Genomic DNA, 27,659 nt, shown 5'->3' on the forward strand with positions numbered 1-27,659 from the left:
AGGGTATTGTTTAATTAAGTATTTTGAGCACATATAAATATAGGGGAAAGCTGGGACACTGGGTGTATGGGAGGAGAGGTGAAAGATTGAACAAAGTCAATAAACTCTCTGGATAAAGGAAAACCCTGTCTCTTGGTTTCAGCTTCACCAGCTGGCTTGGGTCCTATTAACATTGGTAAGAGAGAATGGCTTGCCTAAATGTGAAGATTGGAAACTTAAGGTTTTTTTTAATAGGAGGTTTAATAGGAGTTACTTTGGAGAAGAATGACTGAAACCAAGTGTAAAGTATCAAGATATGATTTTCCACCATTTTTCTGTGAAGCTGAACCTTATGACCAGTTGAAGAATGAAGATGATATATGGACATGGGTTATGTCCTTACCAAAGCAAAAGCAAAGCATGGCAGTGGCATTTCACTTTCCATTAGAAGCAGGATTAGATGCTAAGTATTTGCGCAGCTAGAGGGCGATAATTTGCACACTGAGGAAGGTTTTGATAATCTCTTAAAATTTATGGATACAATTTTAAGAAAGATGACCTGTTAAATGCATATGAGGCATAGTCAGACTGTGATAAATTTAGAAGAATGGACTGTTATTCCATAGAAGAATATATCATGAAACTTAACAGGTTATATACAAGATTGCAAAAATTCTATTTGGAGATCCCTAATTCAGTACCTGCTTTCAAATTGCTGGTTTGTGCTAAAGTATCGAATGTGGATAGGCTCCTGGTCTTGACTAGAGTTAGTTTCTCAGAAAGTGATACACTTTTGAAACAAATGTCTGAAGCTTTTAAGTATTTTCTGGGAAACATTAATTTCCAGCCATTTTCATGGCACAAACGCTTCAGCTGTAACATAAAAGATGGGGGACTCAATGCCAGAAGCATTTTGAGGCTGTTTAGATATGGAGGACAAGCACCAATACGAGAAAAGAACCACAAACAAAAGGAATTGGGGTAGGGACCCTTTTTGTAGCTCTAACAGATGACAGGAATTAGCTAACTATAGCAGGAGGATGAATCCCAGGAACAACCAAGGGATGGTTAACAGGTGTTTCAGGTGACTCCATAGTATTATGTGATGAACTGTCACACAGGGAATGACAGAGTTTTTGAAATGACATATGACCTCAAAGGTTCAGAAGGGGAAGGTGATGATTTTGATCAGCCAGAAGGAATTGTACTGGTCATCAGAATCTTCAGTCTGGTAATAGGTGTTCTAGTTGTGGATTAATTCACTTGCCCTGTGTTAGACAGTGGCTACATGTCCAAAGTATGTGGAGTGGATTGGTTAAAGTGTTACCTGGATTCTCCAAATAGTAAAGACCGAAATAAGGTTAAGGAATAAAAGAGCTCTACTTATGTTCGGCTTGGGGATGATAAGACTTTAAAGTCACAAAGAGATAGTGATTCTATGTAAAATGGCTAGGATAAACCATTTTATCAGCACAGATGTAGTATCCAGTGAAATCATATTACTATTGAATAAGCTGTCTATGAAAAAGGCACAAAAAATTAGATTTGGAACATGATAAAGCAATTGTTTTTGGGAAATCTGTAGATTTACAGTTTGCACAATCAGGACATTATTGTGTCCCATTAACAAGACCTAACATTTCTAATCAAGATGTCAAAGAAATGTTGATTACATCAGGGGGTAGGAGCTTAAAGGAAAAAGGGCAAATTGTTTCAAAGCTATATCGGCAGTTTGCCCATCCATCTTGCCATAGGTTAAAAATCCTACTGAAGGATGCAGGGGTAATGGATAGTGAATACACTAAACTTACAGAAAGGATCAGTGAGAAATGTGATGCATGTAAAAAAAAAGGACGACACCATCACTGCCTGTAGTGTGTCTCCCATTAGCAAAAGACTAATTAAATTGTAGCAAAGGACTTGAAGGTATGGGATAAGGACAAAAATATTTTTCTGTTACTACTTCATGGACATGGCAACTAGATTTAGTCTGTTAACAATAATATATAGTAAAGGCAAAAAGATAATTGTGGACAAGATAATGGAAATATGGATAGGAATTGGATTGGCTCAATTCTGAACCAACAATGGGGAAGACTTTGCCAATGATAAATTCAAAAGTATGTGTGAAAATATGGACATCGTAGTTACAAACACAGCAGCAGAATATCCTTTTAGAAAAGGGTTTTGTGAAAGAAATGACGCAGTAATTGATGAAATGCTTCACAAAATTTTAGCTGACCAGCCAAGCTGTAAATTGACATCTGCCCTGGCATGGGTAGTCTGTGTGAAGAATTCACTTCCAATGGTTGTGGGCTACAGTCCCTATCAATTAGTTTTTGGGAGAAATACAAAAATACCTTCGGTGATGTGAGATCATCCCCCGTCCTTGGAGGGGACTACTTGGAGGTTTAATTTTTTTCTAAGCACCTGAATCCCCTGCACACAGGGAGAAGAACATTTAACAAGGCTGGGGTTTCAGAGAGAATTTGGTGAACGCCACTTAAAGCCATCAAAAATGACTTTTAATCCAGGGGACGTTGTATTTACAAAACAGAAGGGAAGAAAGAGTGGAAAGGCCCGGGTAAGGTAATAGGTAGTGCTGGAAAAACAGTAAGTTTACAAAATGGCAATCAAACTGTTAGGGCACATTCCTCGCGGCTGATTGGCACTGATTATGCATTTATAGAATCTGAACAGGAAAGTGAAGAGGCAACATGCTCACATCTTGGATAATTACGGGGAGCAGATTATGGCAGAAAGAGGGCTGACTGAATATGGAAAAAGTGACACTGAAGCACAGGATAAGGCTATTTATCCCAAAGGACAACTACCCAAAGTTGTCACTAGAGTAACATATATGCCAGTAGGGGCCAGTGAGTGAAGAGATGCCACTATTATAGGGGGAGCGGGAAAAGCGACAGGCAAATACAAACCAGTACAAATACAAATTTGGGCTAATGTTTCTCCATACTGACCATTTTTAAAGGCCTCTGAGCTTTATAACATGGACATTGATATGACCCCTGTAAAATGCTCTGAAGCATTTCCTCAAAACCATTATTAAACAAACTGTGAATTCCTACCTCATTTCAGGCCCGTGATTTATGAAGTAATCTGACTCCTCATGTGAGATTAATGATTTGCAATACCTTTAAGGTATCCATTATTTTCTTCATCTGAGCCATTCAACTAAATTACAGCTTATAATGCCACACTCCACCAGCTCCACCACCCCCACCCTCTTCGCCTGCCTTATTATTCTAAAAGCAAACTGTATGAATTAGTTACAATCTGTAACTCGTGTCTTGTATCCGCTATTCTATATAGCACTGTCAATTGAATTACAGTCTGTAGTCATCCCTGAACATAGTGTTTCATAGAAAACCACCAGTCCATCTGTCAATTGGATAATAGTCTGTGATTCATTCAGAAGAATGGTTTTCTCTTTCCATAAATCAGCTGGATATCTTCATTGGATTACAGTCTGTAAACTCCTGGACATCCTTGGTCATATACATGGTTATGTATTTAATGCTTAACAGGCAGAACAGCAATGCACAAGGCCAAAGGGAATAAAATCAAGAGAAGAAAAGACTACTGCAGGACTTCACCACATAGTGAAACAAAGCCTGCTGCCAGACTGATAGGACAGAATTTTAACTGCCGAGGTAGGGTGGACTTGGGCGTGGACAAAGAGTTAAAACCCTGAAAATGCCAGCAAGCTTGAAGCGCGACATGATCCCATCATTTCAGAGTTTCACTGAAGTGGGCGCTCACAGGCGAGCGGGAGAGCCCTTTGGTGCCTTTGGGTCAGTCATTTAAATATTTAAATCATTAGTTAATCCAGGATTCTGATTTTAGCAGCCAGCGCATGGCGTCCCCAAGCCTGTGTAGGAGTAGCCAGTGTCTACCAGACTAGAGTGCAGTGCGGAGTCGTTGATCTATGAAACAGACAGGCTCAAAAGCTTGTTAAAATGGAAGGGCAGAACTGTGGGTCTGCCTATGAGAAAACTGTCTGCTCACTGCATTTGTTCAGAGAGCATGTTTTCAATGCTTCATAGAAGTTATTTCACTGACGTTGGACTTTATTCAACTAATTCAGAACTTCCTGGCTGTCAGCCTTCACTGCAGCAGGGAACAGCTTACACAGCTCTTCCATGGACCTCTGATAAGGAACAAGAAGCACAGCACCAACAGCATCAGGTGCAACACCAGCAGCATCAAGAGCATTCTCTTCACCACATGCCACTCACAGAAAGAAGAGATGGACACAGAGATGCAGCTGAAAGGAAGCAAAACCCCACAACGCAGGGTCCGCAGGCGAAAGATCAGCATTCTTAACATGTATGAACACCAGCGCCTCATGAGGCTCAGGTTTTCACAGGAGGTTGTTGTTTACATCTGCAGCCTCCTTCAATCTGGACTGGGTGGTCATGCATTGCCAGAGGGCATCAGGATAGCTATCACTCCCAGTTTTCTGCCTCCCTCTGGAGTTGGGGACTCTCTTCTGGCAACCCCTACACCCCAAGATCATACCGCACCCCCCTCCCCCCCCCCACCCCCCACCTTAATCCTCTCCTGGCTCCTGTTCCTCCTCTTACCAACCTACCCACCCTCCCCCCAAACACCCACCTCACTGGGGTCTGCCAACCAGGCACGTCCAAAAGCTGGGTTTAGCTTGAAGTCCGGGCTGCATCACTTCTTTTTTGGGACAGCTTGTAGTCCCAGCAGCGGCCACTGCTCAAACCTGGCACTGCTGGGTCTACAGAGCTGCTGGCCAATCAGATTGGTCAGCAGCCCTGTTAAGGTGGGACCGCCTCCCCAGATGGGGATGGAAGTCTCCCCATGAAACAATTAAGGCTGCTCGCAGCATAAAATGGCTGTAGGGTAGCCGGCTTTTGGGTGGGCAGGCTGATGACCAACTCTTCAGGTGGAGATGTGGGGGAGCAGAGGGCAGGGATTAGGAGGCCCTGTAAAATCCAACCATAATATGATAGTGGAGTAAAATATGGAGGCGAATAGCAATGTGTTGATAGAGATAGAAATAGAAATAAGTAAATAAGTGCAGAGGTCCAAACTCAAACAGAAAAGAGTCCATGATAAAGAGACACAGACAGCAACATTCATATAATGTATCCAACACAGGAAGGAATTCCAAGGCTCTTCATAGAGACATGAGGGGAAAATATGGACACTGAGCCAAAGAAAGGAATATTAGGGCAGGTGATTAAAAGGTTGGTCAATGTGAAACATTTTAGGGAGGAAAGGGAGGTGGCGAGGCGGAAAGATTTAGGGGCAGAATTTTTAAGGGTAGGGTCTCCCGACTAAAAGCACAGGCACACATGGTGTGGCAAAGAGTGTGGAGTTGGGACAACACAAGGCAGGAGTCAGATGAAAGCAGAGTTTAGAGGGCTTATTGTGCCAGAAGAGTAAAAGAAGAGGAGAGTGAGGCCATAGAGAGATTTAAATACAGATATGAGAATTCTAAATTTGGGATGGTGAGAGAAAAACAAAATCATTGTAGACCAGCAAAGATGAGAATGGGTGGTTAGTTGTATTTAATTGGGGACATGATACGGGCAGCAGAGTTTTGGATGAGCTGCAGTTTCATGAGAGTGGAGGATGGGCATTTTTATGTTTCTGGTTAGCTGGTTCGCTTTGTCTGGTGAACGCTAGCAGCTCCCTTGATATTAGTCCTCAAACAATATAGGCAGAGAGACCAATTAAATGAACAATCACTGGTGGTTTACTGGAACTAAGAACACAGCACTAACACCATGTGTGCTTCTTCAATCACCCCCAGCTCTAGACTTAGCGTTACCCAAGAAGCCCACACTGTGTAACGATTGGTCAATATAGTCACATGGTCAACTAACTACATTCTCTTAAAGGTACATAGCACTTCACTTTACCACAGGCATCCAGACAACAGAGCATTGACATTGAGCTACATCGAGTCAACGCACAGGAACAGGCCATTCATCCCAACAATATTCGAATCTAGAGATGACAAAGGGATTAGAGTTTTAGCACCATATGAGCTGAGGCTGTGTTAGAAGCAGGCAATTCCACGGAGATGCAAATCTTTGTGACGGAAAGGAAATGGGGAATAAAGCTCAGCTCAGGGTTGAATAGGGCGTCAAAGCTGTGAACAGCTTGGTTCAATCTGAGATGGCAAGGAGAAAGGAGTTAACAGCAAGAGTACCAGGTTTGAAATGGGGTCCAAACAGAATGGTTTTGTTCTTCCCAATGTTTTGCTGGAGAAAACTGCAGGTCAGCCATGACTAGGAAGAAGGAAAGGTGTCTGAAATAGGCGTCACCAGAGTTTGTATGGAAGCTGACCTCATAGGCAGAATTTTCTGGTCAGTGTGCGAGGGTGGGCTCGACACACCAACGCATAAGATGACGCGCGATGACATTGCGAGTAAACGGCTTACTGAGGCCACTAAGAAATTAAATGAAGCAGTTGTGAATGCTGCCTGTCCTACCTTAAGGTTGGCAGGCAGGCGAAAAACCCAAGCGGCCTTCGCGTTTTTTAGGAAACCTCATCCACGAACGGGATAAGGTTTCCTGAAGCTTTTATTAAATTAATAAATACACTTCCATAAATTTAAATACATGTCCCAACTCATGCGATGCAGTCACATAAGAGGATTTGTTTAAATAAATTTTTAAATCAATTATTCAATCCTTTTAATACCCATTCAATCTCCCTGAGGCAGCTCCATGCCTCAGGGAGATCGCTGTGCAGGTGAAAGAGCGCTGGCTCCGATTCTCTCTCCTCCCCATGCCTGCTCAGGTAGCGCTGAGCGTTACTGGCCACGTATTATGCTGTATGGGCCTTAATTGGCTCGCCTGCGTAAAATGGTGGTGTGGAGCCAATCATGGGTGGCGATCTGCTCCACGCCCACCCCTGCCCACTCCCACACAGCCCCCCCATCAAAGGAAAAATCCTGGCCCACGTATATGGATGATGTCATGCTGGACAAGCAGTATTTAAATTACAAGGGGCCGTAGGCCAGGGATGGAACTTTTGGGGGACTTCTAAAGTGATACCGTGGGGGAAGAAACCAATGGCATTAATAGAGATGCTCTGGTTATGACCATGCAACTCAGAGTGGAACCAAGCAAGTGCAATCTCATTGGACAAGAAAGGTGAAACTTTGGAGGATAATGTTTTTAACCGTAACATGGTTGCAGAGAAAGTGAGGAGGAAAAGCAGGGATAATGCCATTTTTTCACAGTGACAGAGAATTTAAGGCTCTTTCAGTACTTTAAGCATGGGAACCTGATTGGAGGAATTCAAACAGAGTTGTAGAAAATTATAAGCAAGATCTGACAGGCGACAGACACTCGACGTTTTTAGAGCGGAAAAGAAAGTTGTCGGTGGGGTGCTAACAGAGGTAGACTGGTAGAAACATGCATAGAGATACTGATGTCCTGTTGATGTGCAGTCTTTGGCTGCAACATTTGAATACATAGCACTGCTGGAATTGACGCTACTGAGGTCAAAATGGAGAATGTGGCATTTATAGCCAATCCGTGTGGCCCATATGATACTGCATGCTGGGAAAAGTGCTAATATGGGTGGGTGGTGCATATTCCAGTGGCTTTCAGGGCCCCTCAGGCTGATAAGACATGCGTTCTGCAAACTTGGACCATGCAGTGAATGCACTATCCTAATCACTCATTGCTGAACATGCATTCAGCTGGAAGAGGGAACCCCCCCACTACATCTCTTTAAAAGGGCAGCCACCCAACTTGTAGACGAGATGCTTTTTGCCCAAACCTTTCAATCAGGGTTGGAACCCCTATTTCTGACCCTGATCAGACAAAAAACTACCCACTTACCTTTGTCTGATTTTCCTGGCCAATCTTCTGATGGAAGACAGTGCAAAACTCACTCAGAGCAGGAAACCTCGGAGACATCAGTGAAGGAAATCCTCGCTGTCCTTTTTACAGCACTAACTGCTGCAATCTGCTAAGAGTTTAAATGTCCCTAAGCTTCTGAGTGTGGTAGAGTGTATGAGTAAATGGGTGAGTGAATGTGTAGGTGTTTAAGTGGGACAGGATGGGTGAAGGAAGTGGGTAAGGAGATAGGGTGACAGCTGGATAGAGGGGCAGCTGGGCAGAATGTAGAGATTGGGTCAGGCCGGATCGAGGGGGAGTCACGGGGGGTTGGAGTCAGGGGAGTTGGAGGGAGGGGAGTTGGAGCGTCAAGACGGGGACTGGAAGGGGGTGGTCAGGTGTATAGTTACCCTGGAGTTAGAAAAGGATTTTTCTGTCTAACATTTTCTGGGTAGCTATCTAGGTAAGTTGGAACCATCTGAAGTCTCCAACTTTAACTTGGTGTTGGAGAAATTTTCGGAGTGTCCCAGGATATTGGAAGCTCAAACCTCCTGGGTAATTCCCACAGAGTCAGTGTGCTGGGGCTTCTGTGGGGTCCCGTAGCATATCCTGGGAGGTAGGTTCAGTCTCCGATGATTCGGAGACCGGAAGACCTGGGCCTTTGGCTTGTTTGTCTGCTAAAGCTTGTGGCAGTACTGTGGTATGTTTTTGGAGGAGTTCTGGTGACTTGCTGGATTTGGAAAGGAGTGTTGCTGCATCCTAGCAGCGAAGTCGGAGGAGTTATGTGCCCCATCTGCAAAAAGGCTGCTGCAATAGTTGCAGTCTTTCTGGGCTTTCAACATGACAGGGAAATGAAGGTAAGGCTGCAGAGTGACGAGGAAGGGGGAGATCTATGGTCTTCAGGGGGCATTTCTCCCACCTCCATCTCAGCCAGGACCAATTCTGAGATGTTTGTGAGTCACTAAAGAAGTGATCACAGAAATGTAGCACCTTATTCAATGGCCTGCAATGGACCTGCAGCCTCACAGCGGGGTGAAGATAGCACTGCCAGAGGATGAAGGTCACCATCACTTCATTTCCATGCAGTCACATTCTTCCAGGTGGAGCAGGTGACAATGCCAACATTTTCCAGTAAGTTGCTTGTCACTGCATCTGAGAGGTGAGGGAAGCCCTGTGTGCCATGAGAGATGAGTTCGTCATCTTCTCTCTAACTAGAGAAAAGCAGGATGAATGACCTTGTGGTTTTGCCAGGGTGGCAGGATTCCGAGTGGTGCAGAGAGCCATCGACTCTGAGGGCTCCATAAGTAAACAGGGAGAGGTCCAGGAACTGCAAAGTGGCACCATTCCATGAGCCTACTATTTGTACATGATCATACCCAGAACATAATGTTGGTGAATGCCGGCTATCCTGGAAGCTGCCATGATGCCCTCATCCTGAGGCAGCTTGCCGACCCCTCTATGTTCAGGCCACCATGATGAAGAACCAGAGGCTGACTGATTGGAGACAAGCGGTAACTCCTGTACACATGGCTCATCACTCCCTTTTACCACCCAACCACATAGGGACAAGGAGCCTTCAACAAGAGCCATTCTTCCACCGGGAATGTGTTGGAGTAGACCATCGGCATTCTTAAGCAATGGGGTTACTGCCTGGACTGCTCAGGGGAACCCTACCATACTTACTGAAGCAAGTTTCCAAATCTGTGTTGTCCGCATAGCAGTAAGCATGATTCTCATGGCCTCCGTCTAAGCTTACACTGCGGCACTGGGACATTGGGTAGCTTCCACCTTGACTGCAGTGGGAACTGAGAATGTCACCCACCAAATGAATCATGGCTGGGTCCAAAAGTGCAGTCATGGATTTGGCTGCTATTTCCATGCTTGAAAGGGTGGGTTCCAAAAACTGCTGGATGTCCTGTCCCATATTGGAGTCAGCATCCCCCATGCTCCTTGACAATGATAAGAGGCAAGCCTGCCAATGCACCAAGTACCTTGGTGTGCATGCTCATCAGCGTTCTCCTGTAGACCGCCATATCAAAGTCCGAATCGATGTACCCAGTGGTACCAAGCATCAATCTTGTCCTCACAGGAGTTGTCTCTCAAATTGTGCTTTCGGTCTGGCCTGGTTTCAACCCACTCATGCCCGGTAACTCACAAGGCGCAGATCCCGACCTTATGCTACCCGCTAAGATATATGTCATTATCCGAACCGGAGACTATGGGTGTCAGATCAAGTGACAGTACTTCTTCCTTAGAGGTCTGTTGCAGCCCTCACCCTTCCTCATGAGACTGCTCTGGCTGGCTTTTGTTCTTGAATATCTGAAAACTGAAAATCAGAAGTGGAATGTTGTGGATGAGGGAAAGTGAGTGAGGTGAAAAGCAAGAGGTCTATGGTCTACAGTGATCTGCTCAAGATCTGCAGCTTGCACTTTGTGGAGATAGCAGGATGAGATTGAAATGAGATTTAAGAAGGGCAGGGGCATATCTATATGTTCTCAGTGGTGCCAGATGAAATTGTCTCTGGGACAGTTGGCCCTATGAAGCGGACTTGCCTGTTTCCCTTTGGTTCTACTCTGCTCTGTTCTCTGTAGTTATGGGCCATCTTGTTCCCAAAGAGAGTGGGAAAAATTTCAGTGAGTTGTCACAATGTGTTTGGCTGATGTGCTTGTCACAGCTGAATAACTGGACACAAGTGGAAGCAGTGAGAGTTGGTTGTGAGGCTAGCATCACCGGTGGGTATGTGATAGTGAGATGGAGCACCTGAATGTTAGGCCTAAGCTTGGCTGTTAGGGACTGCTGATGGATGAGTGATGGTGGTGTGGTGCATTGAACTTGAGAAGTTGGTGGTCTGGTGGATAAGAGATGCCATGCAAAGAATTTGACCCTCCCACATGAGGTCATTTAACTTTTTATGGCATTGCTGCCATGTTCTTGGGGTGAGGCTCCAGGGATTGACCTCTCTGCCCACCTGCCCCCATTCACACCTGAGGGGGTTCCTTGAGAATCTTCTGCCACCAACCACCCCCCCACCCCACCATCTACCTCTGTGGAAACATGCCTCTCTCTTCCTGTTGGCTTCCTGGACTAAGATTTCCAGTTTCCTAATCATCTAAGAATCTGGGATCCCTCTCAGCTGATGCTCCTTACATCCACTTGCTCTACAGGCAGTCAGGAACTGATTCCCTTTAATAAGTGCAGCTCCCTTTTAAGAGGAACAGGTTGCTTTTAATAGCTGGGGGACTAGCTGGAAGGCTTGCAATAACACTGCTGGGCCAGTGGTTGAGCATTCAGTCCACCAGAAGCACAGGCCATGCTCGGCTGAATGCTCCAATCATTCAAATGAGGAACCAATCCAAAGTTTGCGTGTTGCCCACCTCAACATGATGGAGCGCAGACTGATCGTGAATTGAGATACCTCTATCCCAAAACAAATACCACCTAATTTATAGCTCTTTGAGTTTGACATGCCTTATCTATTTGGGGCTGGAAATTCTGGATGGGCATGATAATTTGCTAATCTTACTCTGAATCAAATGACTGAGGGACGGAAGTGTGGCATATCTCTATTTCAGGGAGTCTCCAACAGGTTTCATAGTGTTACCAAGGCATAAATACATACAACTTGACAAATGGGGAGGCACAAATATAATGTTAGAGATGGAGGCAAGTTCTGTTTGCATAATGTTCCAGGGGATTACTGTTAAGTTATAATGTTGTAACTGGGGACTATAACAGCAGTATTTAGCTGTTATTTATGATCATGCACCATTTTGAGTCACCCCAACAAAGTAATTAGTGTTTAGGTTGCATGACATTTAAAAAGATTGCTGTATTTTTATCTTAACCTTTGTAGGAATGTGCTGCTTTCATTGTCACTGTAAAAGTGGCATTTAAGGTACCTAAATTGCTCAGATGGTTAAATGTCTTTGTGTAGTTATAAAATATTTGAAGCATCATTTAGCGACTCAACAAGGTGCTTAGCCTGTTGGTGGGTTCAAAGGGTTAGATGTTTAAAATGTACTAAAAGGGCAGTTGTAAAAAAAATCAATCACAATACCCCGCCTGCTTCAAAATCATCAACAGCATGGAATTACATTTGGGTTGAAATCTTTGTATTAAAATTTAGCTTTGAAGTAAACTACCCAAACAACTTCAGAACTAAAATACCCTGAACAAGTTAATTGAGTTCCCCAGTAAGATTATTGCCATACATTCATACCCAATTTTCCATCCTTAGAACCTGCTAGCCCAGAAGGAAAACAGTTCAGGCCAGTACTCTTATTTCCTAGTTTTTACTATTTTTTTTCCTTCTGGGAAGTATTATTAACGTATAGATAAAGCATCTCAATCCTCGAGTAGATGTGAGGCTGTAATTCACTCAATGTTTACGTGAAAGATCTTTCATTTATATCAATGGGGAGTTCAGGCAGTGCATCCTATATCTATTCCAGATGGCAAAACCAACTCAGTAGACACAAGAGTCATTGTCATCCTTTCCTTTCCAATAGAAGGAGGACCCCCCCCCCCGCTTGTTCCTTCAGCTGCTCCTCCCCAGGAAGGCAGGTATCACTGAGGGCAGCGATGTCTATTTGGGGCCTTCTTAGCCCACGTGATATGATTGCACTTCTTCTTTTCAGACAGTCACTCTTGAGATTATCCATAAATATTGTAACATTCAAAGTTACAACAGTCAAAAACAACACCAGGAACTCTGCATTTAGTGACCTGACCAAAGTGATTCAGTAAATCACGGGGCTCAGTGGATTGTGTTTCAAAGATTTTGATGTCCAAGAAACTTCATCGCAAGCCTGCAATTACTTCATGGGATATGGTTGCAACCGTCTTGAGTGAGGGATCTGAAACAGATGCCTTCAAAATCTGAACTGGGGTCAAGCCTCCTGTGCTATTTATAATCTACCTGGTTATTCATCTCATCAAAGATCAAATGCCCACTGGTAAGAGTATTAAATATCATCAGGATGGAAAACTCTTTAACCTCGATCACCTCCAAGCCAAAACAAAACTGACCACCAGAGACATGCATGATCTACAGTTCGCGGATGATTGCAGTGTCGTTGCCCATTGTGCACCGATTTGCAAATCACTCTCGATCTCTTCAATTCTGCATACAAGAAATGCTTGTCCCTTAAATGTTGTCAAGACAAAACTTGTGTCAACCCACACCTGGTCAGCCAAATATTCCAGCTCCCATAATGTGTTAAAGGAGAGAGTCTGGAATATGTTAAGCATTTCCCATACCTGGCAGGCCGTCTTTAGATGAGGAGATCTACCATTGGATCAGCTGTGCCAGTCCAACCTTCTACAAACGATGGAAGTGAGTGTGTGCCAACAAAGACCTCCTCAAGTCAACAAAAGTCCAAGTGTACAGAGCAGCAGTTGTCATCATACTCCTGTATTGCAGTGAGACCTGAACTGTGTATCAATGACACATAAGATAGCTGGAGAAATTCCATTAGCATGCCTCTGTTGCATCCCGATCTAAAGTGAGGACCATCGAACAAATGCTGGTGTCCTTCTAGAAGTCAGCCCCACAAGTATTCAGGCAAAACTCCTGCAAAATCAAGTTCAATAGGTTGGACACTGTCCAGATGGATGAAAACCATTTCCCCCACTAGGTCCTGTTTTCTCCATTTTCAAATGGCTAACGTTCCAAGGGAGGACAAAGAAAATGCTCCAAAGGCACTTGGAAGCTCTCCATGAAGGCACTGACCTTAATGACTGGGAGGAGCTTGCTACCAATTGTTAAGAATGGAGACGACTTGTCCATCAAGCTGTAGCATGCTTAGAATCCCAATGCCTTAATGATAATACAGAATGGCAGTAGACAAGTCAAAAAAAGGAAGCAAATACTGCATTCCAGATCCCACTACCTTGTGGGACATCCTGCCCCATGTGCCCAAAGATCTGTGGGCTGAGAATAAACTCCATGAAGTCCCATGAAGACCCATGGCAGAAACTCATGACTCTGAGTAGATAGCATCCTGGAAGGGACACCATCGCCAATGATATAAAGTTTCTGAGTCCCCTAATTTGGAATAATACTGTGGTTTTTATCAGCTTAGATCAGTTGATGTGAAACCACTGTACAAATTTTGCATTCAAAAATATCGAGTCCCAGGAACTTATACATAGTCAACATAACAACACAAGTTTATTTCAGGATTTTCTTCCAAAATGCATGTTGAAACAAGGTTGAATTCCTTCAGTACAAAAGAACAGTATAGCTCTGCAGCTATATATATGGAAGACCTAATATAGTTTACTTATTCTGAATTCGTATTGAATGTTGATATTATGAAAATGAAAGTTGCCATAGTCTCAGAGGACCATAGATTCTCTCATTAGACACAGACGATTTGTGGTGAGTTTAACCTGGGGGTCACCACACCTCAGGCGAGGGACGAGGTTGAGAAGGCAGGGCCTTCATGGATGACCTCAGCTGGTAAGGGAATTGAACCTGCGCTGTAGGCGTCACTCTGCATCATATTATGATTTGTAAGATTTAATGGTGAGACTCTATTCATCAGCTCATCCATGCCATATGGTTTAAGCACAAGTATTTCCTAATCTTTTGGCAGAAGATCATGAATCTCAAAGATAGAGCATAATTACTAACCTGTACCCTAAACCAACAAACTTCTAGAGCAGGATTTTCCGCTCGGCATGTGGGCATGCGCCCAACATGCCCAGGTATGAAACAGCATGCAATGATGTCAGGTAAGCGCCCCGATATCATTGCTCATTTGCGCAACATTTCGGTCAAGGGGCAGGCACAATAATAGGCAGTGTGCCCGCTGACAATTAAGAGGCCTATTAGGGCCTTTAATCAATTAACTAAATCCTATTCTTCGCTGCGCGTCCAATCTTACGGGCAAATCGGCCAGGCGGCCTTTGCATTTTTGAGGAGACCTCATCCACAGGTGGGATGAGGGTTCAGACATTAATTTTCTTAAAAAAAAAGCTGTTTTGACAACATGTTTATTATGTCCGTGTTCATGAGAGTGAGTCTTATGTGGGAGCATTTTTTTTCACATTTTCCACATCTGTAGTTAAGGGTTTTATATTCTTCAATTCCCTGAGGCAGCTCTCTGCCTTCAGGGAGCTTTCACTGTGTGCTCCCCCGTTGCATTCGCAGACGTCGTCGCTGGCACTCTTCCCGCCCTCCCACCGCGGCAGCAATGAGTGCACGTTTCACGCTGGATGCCCGTTAATTGGCCAGCCTGTGTGAAAATGCGGTCGGGTGCCAATCGCAAGACAGCAGGCTGTTTTCCGGCCGCTCCTGGCCCTGCCTGCCATGCCCGATGACCCGACAATCCTAGATTTAATTTTTTTGGACCCTCTTTTAACTATAAATCAAAATCGGGTCCCTTGTCTTGGCTGAGCTAGGTACCCCAACTAGCATCACAGTTGATGCGCTGCAACCTACTTCAGCATTGGGGACAAGGTAATTAGTTATAATTCTTGCTCATGATCCTGTTCTCTGATTTATAAACAGAATGCTTGGAGGAAATAAAGTTGACATTTTGCATAATTCTACAGCCAGGGTTTTGAAAGTTATTCTTTACATACTTCTACATAATGTCAGAACTGAGATAAACTGGAACATCTAAAGCTTCTGGATAATTTGTTGCTGGAAGTATCTATTGCACAAGCATGAATAAAATGGTTAAAGATTGAAGTATGGTCACCTTGGGAGAAAAGAGTAAAGTGCAGGCCTGAGTATTGTTGGATGTGATTGTAGGAATTCAAATACCATTGCTATAAGGTGAGGGAAAGTATAAGTGGAACCAAAAATTATTCATGATAGCTATGAATGCATATTTCACACGACAGAAGAATACGATGTCCGGGAAATGTGTTTAGCACAGGCTTTTAAACCAAGGATAAAGCATCGATCAATATGGAATAAATTTGTGAAAAAGAGCAAGCCTTGTGTGCTTAGATGTCTTCTTGGTAGCTTCACTGAAGACAGAATTATAGTTGGGATAATAAACCACATAGCTCCAGATTCCACCGCAAGCACTTAATATTTGCAGAGACACTGAAAGTAAAAAAAAACACATCCACAGCACTTATACAGGATTAGCAGTACTATAAGTGAATGGGGAAAGATGTAATCTCAGATAGTGAAAAAAAAATAGTTCTATCTGGTTAGCAGATCACAAAATGAAATTACTATGAATCGAATGTGTGGCAAAAATGTCTAGCATTCAGCCAAACATCAGCGAAAAGCATGTGATAAAAAAAACCCTTAATTATTCAAAGCCATGCCTGTCAGGCAAGCACATTAGAAAGTCAGTTCATTCTGTGGAAAAAAAAGCTGAATGAAAAAAATGAATATAATTCAGACAAGAAATGGTATTAAATGGACAGTTGGCCTCGAGACAAGTAGCAGAAATGTTTATGAGAAGCTAGTTGGAATGTCATGCCTCAATTTCTAAGTTAAGGGCAAAACTGACCAAATCTAATGCAAAGTTGATGATGTGGACTGGCCATTGAATCAGTTACAACTGGTATAAAGAAGTGACAAAATCACTAATAATAACTGCCTATAAGTGACAGAGAAGAATGGCCATGTGTTTGAAGTTTTGAGATGCATAGGATATATAAACATAGACACACAAAATATTGACCTGGAGAAACACCTGGGCTTAAATGGAGGTCTAAAGTTAGCAAAAAAATGCATTCACATCTGGAACCTGGCTCCAAAGCGCCAACTTCCACCTCTCACTCGAGAACATTTGGCTGGTTGCATATGAACACCTCCAGAGAAGCAGATTAGCAATTTTAATATGTCAATTATTCAATTACAGGAATATTTTAACGGTGATTCAAATTTCAAGACATATCTATGGGTCTCCTGGACTCCCTTAAGCTTGCATCAAAATCAATATGAGAACAAACATAGGGCTTATTAAAATTCAGGCAAATATAGCAATAAATACTCAGTGCTCACAGTAACTTTTTTTTCTGGGGAAAAGGGTCTGTTGAGTATACTTGTGGTGAAAAGTTAGCTCTGCACTTTGAAGGTTTTGAGACTCAGATTGAATGGGTAGTACCTTGGCTTGGATTTCAAACCAAGAGCAAGATGACCATCAACAGCAACAACAACAGCCTGCTGTGGTGAGGCCTGTAGGTGGTCAGTAGAAAGTGAGGACAAGCAGAGTGTTTGACCTCTCAGGAGGCACTACCTTCATGACGGGGTTTATCGGCAGAGACTCAACTTTCTTGACCCCTCAGAAAAGCAGAGTTTCTGGAGGCTGAGGTTGTTGCTTTTGTTGGTGGCAGACATCTGCAGCCTACTCAAAGAAGATCTTTACTCTGCTGGAGCTGGTTACCACACATCACCAGTAGCTGTGAGAGTGACCACTGCCCTCAACTTCTTTTAATCCCCAGACCCTTGCGCACAAACATGCAAAGCAAGTCACTGAAGGGTTATTTGCCAGTTTGAAAACTATGTTAATTTTAATTGTGTGATGCCAGTAGAATGAGCCAATGTTTGGGTTTGCATTTCTGGCTGGCTTCCCATAGGTCCAGGGCATCATTGGCTGAACACATATGGTTATCCAGTCACTCTCCAGATCAAGTAGAAGTATTTGTAATTGCCAAGGTGTTCCATTCCATCAGTATCCAGCTGGTGTGTAACCACAAGAAAAGATTAATGCACTGTGTGCCAGGTTCCCAGGGAGCAGCCATGATGCTTTCAGCCTGCAGTGGTCCAATATTTGGTGGACGAACAAGCTGATTTAAGGGGACAACAGATATCCACTTCAAACCTGGTGCTGACACCTGTGAGAAACCCAAATAATGAAGCCCTAGAGCAATACAATGGAAGCCACATGAAAATCAAGCGTATCATTAATCAAATGATTGCATGCTGAAGATGTGCTTCAGGTACCTATACAGATCTGGAGGTGTCCATCAGTACTCACCAGCCAGGATCTACAGAATATTCACGGCATACTGTGCTCAGCACATTACACAGCAGAGAGGATTGGAGCTGAGTATACATTATCCACAGAAAAATCCAAGGAGGAGGAAGAAGAGTGGGAAAGGAAGGTGGAAGAGATGGAGGAGAAAGATATTGCAGAAGATGGTGACCCCCAACAAAGCAGCAACTTCTCAAATGCTGCCCAGCATATCAGCGATTCCCCTATAGCTGTAAGGTTCAGTTAGTCATTACCATTTGACCAATGTAACAATCACATCCAATCTCATTCATCCAGCCCCTGCCCCATGTCCCTTCCCAATCCCACTGATACGAAGCAGTCCTGCAACCAGCCACTCACCTACTGCATATCTACCCGTCTGACCCCATTCATTCTAATTCATCAATAAGCAACTGAAAAGGCAAACTGTCATCCAGCAACCAAGAATGGACAATCCAGGAAACCTGTGCAAAGTAATACATTTTATGTGACTCTACTAATGAATGGAAACTTAGCAACATAATATTTCCTCATAACTTTGTGCATACTCTTGTGCAATTAGAAAGCTTCACTCTTCCTACTGCACCTAAATGGTGCAACCCACATAGCTTTGGCAGAGTTAAAGGCAGGCTGCTTAAATCCCTGCTTTGACTGCTGCAATGCTTTTTTTTCCAAATGATCCCTGGATCTTGAAGCCTGTGAGGAAGTTACCAAAGAGTGCTCTACCTGCACCTGTGCAGGGGAAGATTCAGCTATTGTGAGAGGAGGCAGCATGTCAGGTACTGACTGAGGGGGTAAGAGGTGAAAGCACTTTGAGTGGAGTCTCCATCATCATTCACCATTATCTCTCATGGCCCAGCCACATTTCGCTGCTAGCACTCTGCTGGAGAGCAGCGTTTTTCAGATTAGTAACGCACTGTAAGACCAAGACTGAGGTGTCTGTCATTGTATTTATGGTGTCCGTCATGGTCATGGCCAAGGTCAAGGTCCACATGATCTTATTTGATTGCTGTGATTGATATTATGTTGAGTTGACCACTCTAACCATTGAAGAACTTCCTCATGGTGGCCTGTGACATCAATCTGCTCATTCTTGTGGTGGACTCCTCCATTCTTTTCTATAATCCTGGTTAGTGAGTCTGCCAGAACATCACACATTCTCTGATACTCATTAAGGATTATTGTTTTAATCAAGGGCTCCTAGGGTATACTATCGGTGTCCAGCTGAACAGTGCTTAGTGTGGGCTGCACTCTTCAACATGGGCTTTTCACAGCTGTCGCTGCCACATCTGCCTGCTCTTGTTCACTTGCGCACTATGAGTGCGCTGCAGAAAATCTTCCTGATTGGATATACCAAAGCGCATTGATCTGATCGTGGGCCACAAGTTCTGTGATGTTGCAACTTCTGAAGGAATCTGCTTCTCTGGGTATTTGTCGACCATGAGCTCCATGAGCTTCTGTATACATGAATGCCCAACAAAGAGAAAAGATGTGAATTTGTACGGGAAAAGTTGTCAGCTGTTAGACCTGTGGAAGACCACCCCCTCTCCTTTTATCTCTCCCTCTCCCTGGTGTGCTGTTCTCCCTTATCCTGCATTGCAGAAAAGAACAGAGCCATGGGTAATTTGAATGGAAAGTGTTTACCCAAAGGATGCAATGCATTTGGGGAGGGTGATTATCGAGGGATAACCCTCAAATTGGATAAGAATGAGGATGATTTACAATGGTGGATGGATAAATGAGGATGTGAGGAAATGCAGAGAAAGAAAAGGATGAGTATACTTGCAAAGTGAATGAAAGTGAGCAGTAATATGATAGAGTAGGTTAAACAAGGTAGACTGAAGGGTGGGATTGAGGGTGGTGATGTGTGCACCAAAATGTAAGTAAATCACCTGTCCTGATCTGCTTATGGCATTAAAGCACTTCCTGTACTTAATCCAGGAATGTGGTACAATGCTCTGTTGCTGGATCTCCTCAGTTACATCCAGCAAAGTGCTCTTTGTGGCAGCAGCAGATCTCTTCCTCCCGTTATTGGATAAGGATATCAATCTCTGGCTCCTCCACATCAAGTGAGGCATTGCTAAAGTAGGGTATAGCACCGGAGCTATAGCACCCTCCGCCCATTTTGCACAATGTTCTTAGCTGTGAAAAAACTTCTCAATCCCTTCAATTTCAAATACTGGAGTTGGGATCACATCATGTGACTCCACACCATGCCCACTGCAGCACATTTGACACCTGACCCAGAAATAGAATTACACTTGGGTAGCTACATTATAATGCAACAGACACATTCCTTCCAGTCTTCCCTTGTGACATCAGAATCCTCCCTCCCCTGCCCTCAACACATCTCAGAGTTAATATTGGGCCATAGTGTCTACAGCACAGAACTAGCCATTTGGCCTCATGAGGCTCCTCTCATTGCTCTTCATTTAACCTAATCAGATTGTTTACCTATTTCTTTCCCCTAACGTGTTTATCTAGCTTCCCTTAAATGCATCTGACCTAATTGTTTCAACTACTCCTGTGGTAGCAAACTCTACATTTTTACCACTCTTTGGGGAAAGAGGTTTCTCTTGAATTCCCCATTAGCTTTTTAGTGGCTACCTTATATTTAATCCTCTAGTTTTGGATTCCCCATGTGCAGAAATATTTTCTCTATGGCTGCCCTTTCAAACTTTTTAATTATCTTTATGGCAAGCAATATGTGGCCTCCGTATGGTTCCTATCAAAATGTACCAACTCATTCTTATCTATATAGAAATTCATTTGTCAATTACATTTCCATTCTGAAAGTTAATTACTGTCTACTCTCAGTCTTTTGCATTCTTCCTTTGCATTAATGGCCCTACCCAGTTTGTTGTCATCCACAAAGATTTTAATTGTAGTTCTGATTCCCAAGACCAAATAGTTTATGTAAATTGTGAACAACTGTGGCAACAACACCAATCCCTGTGGAAAATAATTGTGCCATACATCCCCCTCAACTCTATCCCACTGCGCCCGCCCCCCACCACTTCCTCCACTCTCTAGCCCCCTTAATCAACATCCTGGGGAGCACGATTAACCAGAAAAAACAATTAGAGCAGATTGGAGGCTTGATATTGTGTGGCAATGCCCACACCCTTTTCACTGCCTACATGTCACAAGTCAGGAATGTGATGGAATACTTTCTGCTTGCCTCAATGTCTGCAGTTGCAACAACATTCAATAGGGTGAGCACCATTTAGAAAGTGCAGTCTACTTGATTGGTGCAACATCCACTAGTCTAAACATCCATCCACTCTACAGCTGTTGCTGCATGTATGCTCTCTATAGGATACATGACAGCAACTTGCAAAGACATTGTTGGTAGCATCTTCCAAACCTGAGACCTCCACCGCTTGAAAAGAGAAAGGCAACAAGTGTATGGGAGCATCAACGTCCCCAAGTTCACCTCCAAGCCACAGGGCATCTTTGTCTTGAACATACATCACCATTCCTCCATAGGGATTGGATCAAAATCCTGGAACTCTTATCCAATAGCATCATGGGAGCACCTTCACCTCACACACGTTTGCAGGTCAAGAGAAAAGCCCCATAACCATAATCTCTGGGCAACTATTAATGGGCAATACAATGTTAGATTTGCCAATTAAGGAAAAAACAGCTTTTACCAGTGTTACATTTTAAGCTATGCAAGACCAGTTCAGACCAGTATTCCTATTTCCCAGTTTTTACTTTTTTTTGTTCTAGGGAATTAACAAAACCCAAATCATGAGAACTTTTATTAAGGTTTTGGTTACCCATCCATCCGAATTACCTAAGCACCGAGTTTTTTTTTCCCTTGGTACCTCAGGTTTCTCATTAGAAACAGTGAACTTTATTTACAGGGTCGTAGCAGCAGTTATGTGCTTCCAACAAGATCCACACTAGACATAAAACTCCCCCTTTAAGGTTCCCTGCATTTCGGGCTGATTCGTTCATACTGTTACTTGACACTACACAGTACAATAAGCCTTAAAGCTACAGTCACTACATTCCTTCATTCCTAAAGCTACTGTTACTATATTCCTCCCCTTTTTTTTTAACACTATTTGTATTTACAAGAACAACTACATTCATGACATGACAAATATTTACACAGGCTATGAAATTAGAAGTTCACTCTCTCAGGTTTCTTCTGCTATTCTTCCATGCTGCTGCTTAAGACAGCCTTCATTTCCTCAGGTTGCTGAATGACTACACACTCCTTTTTTAAGTGCACCCCAGCTTCCAAGGACCGTTTTAAGACTTCTTCCAAGTTAGCCAAGTGTTCCGTTTCTGTTGACTCAGTTATTAGGGTGTCATCCAGGTGGACCACGACTTGAGGTAGTCCTTGCAGCAAGATCTCCATCATCCCATGGAAAATCACGCAGCCTGAAAAAACACTGAAAGGCAGGCATGTGTATTGATACAACCCTTTGTGTGTGTTTATGGTTACAAATCGTCTGGATGTATCATCCAGTTCCAGCTGCTACTATGCATGACGCATATCTAATTTTGTGTAAGTTCTCCCTCAGGGCATAAGGCCTGGCTTCAAAAAAACAGTGAGGAATTGCTTCAGAGTCAACATAGATCTTAGCCTGCAGGCCCTTGATTTTCCCCAGTTCCTCTCGACAGACCTTGTCATATGTCTTTAGCAGCTCCAGCAATCCTCCAGCTGTCAGCTGGAAAATTTCGGACCAATTTAGTTTAATTTCTTTTAACCAACCATGACCTAGGAGGCTAGGCCCTTTACCTTCCATTACAATCACAGGGAGCTGTGCTGGATGGTGATTGTAATAAACAAGTACAGTGATATTAGCTTTCACTTGTATGGCTTCACCAGTATACATTTTCAATTTGGCTGAAGTCTGCTGCATATTCAATTGTTGGGTACCCTTGTTTAAATATTTGAATGCGTGCTCCCTCACTACAGTTGTTGATGCACTGGTATCCATTTCCATAATCAAAGGTGTTACATTGACCTGTAGAGTAACGGTGAATGGCTCTGTTTTCCCTACTTTCACGTTATATAGAGAATGAAGATCTGAATTAGTGGTTTCTGGTTCTTCCACATTATGTACTTCGATGAGTTTAGTTTGCTGCCTGGGAGCCTGTCTCAATCTTGCTTTACATTGTTTCAGTATGTGCCCTCTTTTATGACAATAATTGCATTCCACTTCTTTAAAACAGCAAGTTTCAGGGATATGGTTACTTCCACATCAGTAACAATTCATTTTCAGATTTGCTGCAAAGCTGTCACCTGTATATTTTTTAAATCTTCTGGAAGCAGGGACTGTCTCGCACTTCACGGCTGACTTCCTAGTTTTTGTGCTGCACCTGATGGTCTGTTCCTGCCCCAACTGGAAAACAGCGCCATTTTTTACGCCCTGTAAGGCCTGCGAATCCCGCTTGGCACCTTCATCGCAAGTGCTATTCCCAATGCTCTGTTAAAATTGATATTTACTTCAGCTAATAACTGTCGTTAAATGGCATAATCGTGTACACCACAGACCAAATGATCCCTTAACATATCATTTAAGGCCTCCCCGAAGTCACAATGTTCATTTAGCTGTTTCATCTTCACTACATATGCTCCTATGGTCTCCGCCAGAGCTCTTACTCTCGAATTAAATTTGAACCTCTGCATGATTACAGAGGGCTTGGGTTGAAAATGACCCTTTACAAGATGTACCAATTCATTGAAGGTCTTCAAATCAGGAGTGTTCGGGGCCATCAAACTACAGATTAAATTATAAGTTTTACTCCCAAAGATGCTTAGGAGAATTGCTTTCCTTTTTTCCTCCACTGTTATTTCAATTGCTTGGAAAAAGAAACCGAGGCATTCTACATGTTGACTCCGGTCCTCTGTGGATGGGTTGAAGAGGTTGATCCTGCCAAAGGAAGGAACTAAACTTGCAGGGCTACAGGGATAGAGCAAGGGGAAGGGACTGACTGGATTGCTCTCTGCAGAGTCAGCATGACCTCATTGGGTCTCCTTCTGTGTTGTAAAAATATTCTGACTCGGTGACACTATATAAATGCATGCTAATTGATGAGCATAAATCAATAACTTAGCAGGTTGTGAAGAAAACTTAGTTGGATCTGGAAAGAAATTTATGGGCTAATTTGGTCAGAAGCTCACTGCACTTGCATCTGTTGTAACTTAGTTAGTCCTGGCAGAATTAAAATAGAATATCTTTACGTTTCTCTCAAATTAGTTGTTTAGTGCCTTAAGCAAAGATTTCTGTTGCTCAGCAATACCTCTCCTTGTTATTTGGTACATGAATTCACCATTCCCAGTTGGCTTCTTAGCCTCAGTTGGGCTTGATGCAGCTCCATTATCCTTAATTAATGTATTACAATTTTCCTAAAAGTTGTTATCCCTTCCGTATGGAATACTGGTTGAGTTTTGGTGAACTTGACTGAGTGTGAAATTATCTTGTTTAATCTGTGAAGCTACATTTATGAGCATGTGTCACACTCTTTCCAAATTCTGCCATTGACACAGATGTTATCACTAATATAATGATTCCATAAATGCCACAAAGCTTTTGTTGGATTGCATTTTGAACTTATGCTATTTAGATTCTAAATTATTTACATCCAACATATATAGAAAAGGTGTTAATATTCCTAAATGCAGGAACCAGTTCTAAAGGTGACATCCTGTAATAAGGACAAGTTTTGGAAAGATTGTGTGTTCTGGTCATTGTTATATCATCAGTTGTAAGGAAAACTAGTCATTCGCTAAGGCTGGCTCTTCTGGGATCTTCAGGTTAGACTTTGGGGTTGTGATGGTCAGTGATATCTGTGCTATCTTTTCCATCATTCATAACTGGTCATGCTTCAGTTCTGACTTGAGGAAGTGGAATCAAATTCTCCTGGGAAGCAGTACATTTACCTCTGTAGTTGTTCTACAACTACTCCTCATATTTATTTGGCACCTTTAGTGTCATAAAACATCCTAAGGCACTTCACAGGAGCCATATAAAAAAAAAGTATGACACCAAGCTACATAAGAAGATATTTGGTCAGATGCCTAAAAGCTTGCTCAAATAGGTTTTAAGGAGCCCCTTAAAGGAGGAAAGCGAGGTAGAGAGGTGGAGAGGTATAGGGAGGATATTCCGGAGTTTGGGGTCCAGGAAACTGAAGATGGGGCTATGAATGGTGGAGCAATTAAAAATAGATGGATAAGAGGACAGAATTAGGCTATATACCTTGGAGGGCTATGGGCAGGAGGAGATAGGGAGGGATGAGGCCATGGAGGGATTTGAAAGCAAGGATGAGAATTTTAAAATCAAGCCATTGCTTAACTGGGAGCCAGTGCAGGTCATCAAATACAGGGATCATGGGAATAGGAGTTGCTGCGAGTTTAGATGCTGGTGGTAGCATTTGGATGACCTCAAGTTTACAGAGGACAGAACGTAGAAGACCAGCCAGAGTGCTTTGAAATAGTCAAGACTGCTGGATATTTTATATCTCAGAACTATGCAGAGATGACACAGGTTTCTGCATGTGTAACAGGTCTTATTTACAGTCCTTTAAAATGTCTACTCCATTCTTCAACTCAGGCTTTGAGCATAGTGAGCATCAATAGTAAACGGACTCACATAATCAAACACAGAACAATTGAACACTATGTATTTTCCCTCTTGTAAAACTTAAGACTTTATTTTAAATTAAACCATTCTAAACAATGAACAGATGTGCATTGCGTTATTCCTTTAGAGATCAGCTAGTTCATTTTCTCTAAGTACAAAAATAGTCTTCGAGAAACGAAGGTGTCTGACAACTACATTGAGTGCGAATTTGAGATTGTGATTCTGCATAATCAACTCAATGAGGCAGATGATCAATTTCACAGTCACTCATCAGGAAAGGAAAAGTATCCTCAAAAACACCATCCTCGAAATATCCTGGCCTGTTCACTATCAAACATTTTGCGTTCCACTTAGTGTTGTCATCCAACAGATAAGTATTGGTACCAAGCAAACACTAGATCTGCTTTGGATGACAGCATAGAGGCACAGGGGAGGATTGTGTGGTCAACTGTGTTAAAGGCTGCAGACGGATTGAGAAGAATGAGGACAGCAAGGTTAACTTTTCTCACAGTCACATAGAATGTTGTTTGTGGATTTGGTATGAGCTGTTTTGCACTGTGGTAGGGGCAGAAACCTGATTGGAGGGATTTAAACATGGAGTTCTGGGCAAGATGGGAATGGATTTGGGAGCCAACAGCATGTTGAAGCACTTTGGAGAGGAAAGGGTTCAAGATGGGATGGTAGTTTGCAAGGACGGTGGGGTCAGGGAAGGAGAGGGGTGATTATGGCAGATATAAAAGAGAGAGGAACAACACCTAAAGAGAAAGAACCATTTACAATATTCACAGAATCACAGAATCGCACAGTAAAGAGGCCCTTCGGCCCTTCGAGTCTGCACCAACACGTGCGAGACACATGACCTACCTACCTTATCCCATTTACCAGCACTTGGCCCATAGCCTTGAATGTTATGATGTACCAAGTGCTCATCCAGGTACTTTTTAAAGGATGTGAGGCAACCCGCCTCCACCACCCTCCCAGACAGCACATTCCAGACCGTCACCACCTTCTGGGTATAAAAGTTTTTCCTCACATCCCCCCTAAACCTCCTGCCTCTCACCTTGAACTTTTGTCCCCTTGTAACTGACCCTTCAATTAAGGGGAACAGCTGCTCCCTATCCACCCTGTCCATGCCCCTCATAATCTTGCAGACCTCGATCAGGTTGCCCCTCAATCTTCTCTGCTCCAACGAAAACAACCCAAGTCTATCCAACCTCTCTTCATAACTTAAATGTTTCATCCCAGGCAATATTCTGGTGAATCTCCTCTGCATCCCCTCCAGTGCAATCATATCCTTCCTATAATGTGGTGACCAGAACTGCACACAGTACTCCAGCTGTGACCTCAACAAGGTTCTATACAACTCCAACATGACCTCCCTATTTTTGTAATCTATGCCTCGATTGATAAAAGCAAGTGTCCCATATGCCTTTTTCACCACCCCAATAACATGCCCCTCGGCCTTCAGAGATTTATGGACACACACGCCAAGATCCCTTTGTTCCTCAGAACTTCATAGTGTCACGCCATTCATTGAATACTTCCTTGTCAAGTTACTCCTTCCAAAGGAAGGAGTTATTGACTAACATGGGGACAAGAAGGGGGCATCGGGTAGTCAATCTATAGCTTGTGGTTTTTGGATCTTGAATCTTGCTTCTGGTGCTAAAACGATCTGGCGATTCTTTGTTATTGAAACATTCAGCAACATTTAAAGTGTTGGTACTCAGTTATCAATTTGAATCAGTCCTGCATCAGACTCTGTCTAAAGACTTAGTGTTAAACATTTTTCTCTTTATAACTGAATTCATTTGGCTTATTTTAATTGCCATTCTATTCTCTTATTAATTTGAAATGTAACTGATAATTTTAATGTGTCCTATGGACTCTTTCATGCTTTTGAATTTCTTCAGTTGTCACTTGAACCCAAGTCCTGAATTTCTCTGTTTCAGAAGTTATTTCCTTGTATATCCAATGTTTGCTCAAAGCAATTAATTTTGATAACGCTGCAGCTAGTTTGACCTTTGCCTTTGGTGTCTTGATCTCTCTTCAATTTCACTTGCAGAGAAAAAGGAGCAATATACTTGCAGGATTTTCCCAGCAGTCTTACTTCCTTCACTGACACTAAAACAACTTGAGTATCTTGTACTTATGATAGGACATGTAAAGGCAACAAAGAGCTGGAAGCTTATCCCTGGAGGCAAAGAAAGATGAATCCATGGGGTGAGTGGGAAGGATTGACTTTGGCCAGGTGTGAGGTGCTTGAGCTTGGATC

At 43.0% G+C, this 27,659-nt stretch overlaps 1 protein-coding gene across 1 annotated transcript in view; it reads left to right on the forward strand.

Annotated features, from left to right (window-relative positions):
* astn1 (astrotactin 1) overlaps positions 1-27,659 on the forward strand; it is a 2,752,121-nt gene that overhangs the window by 1,053,023 nt on the left and 1,671,439 nt on the right. The window lies entirely within an intron of this gene.

This window comes from Carcharodon carcharias, chromosome 16 (genome assembly GCF_017639515.1).
Source record: "Carcharodon carcharias isolate sCarCar2 chromosome 16, sCarCar2.pri, whole genome shotgun sequence".
Lineage (NCBI taxonomy): Eukaryota > Metazoa > Chordata > Chondrichthyes > Lamniformes > Lamnidae > Carcharodon > Carcharodon carcharias.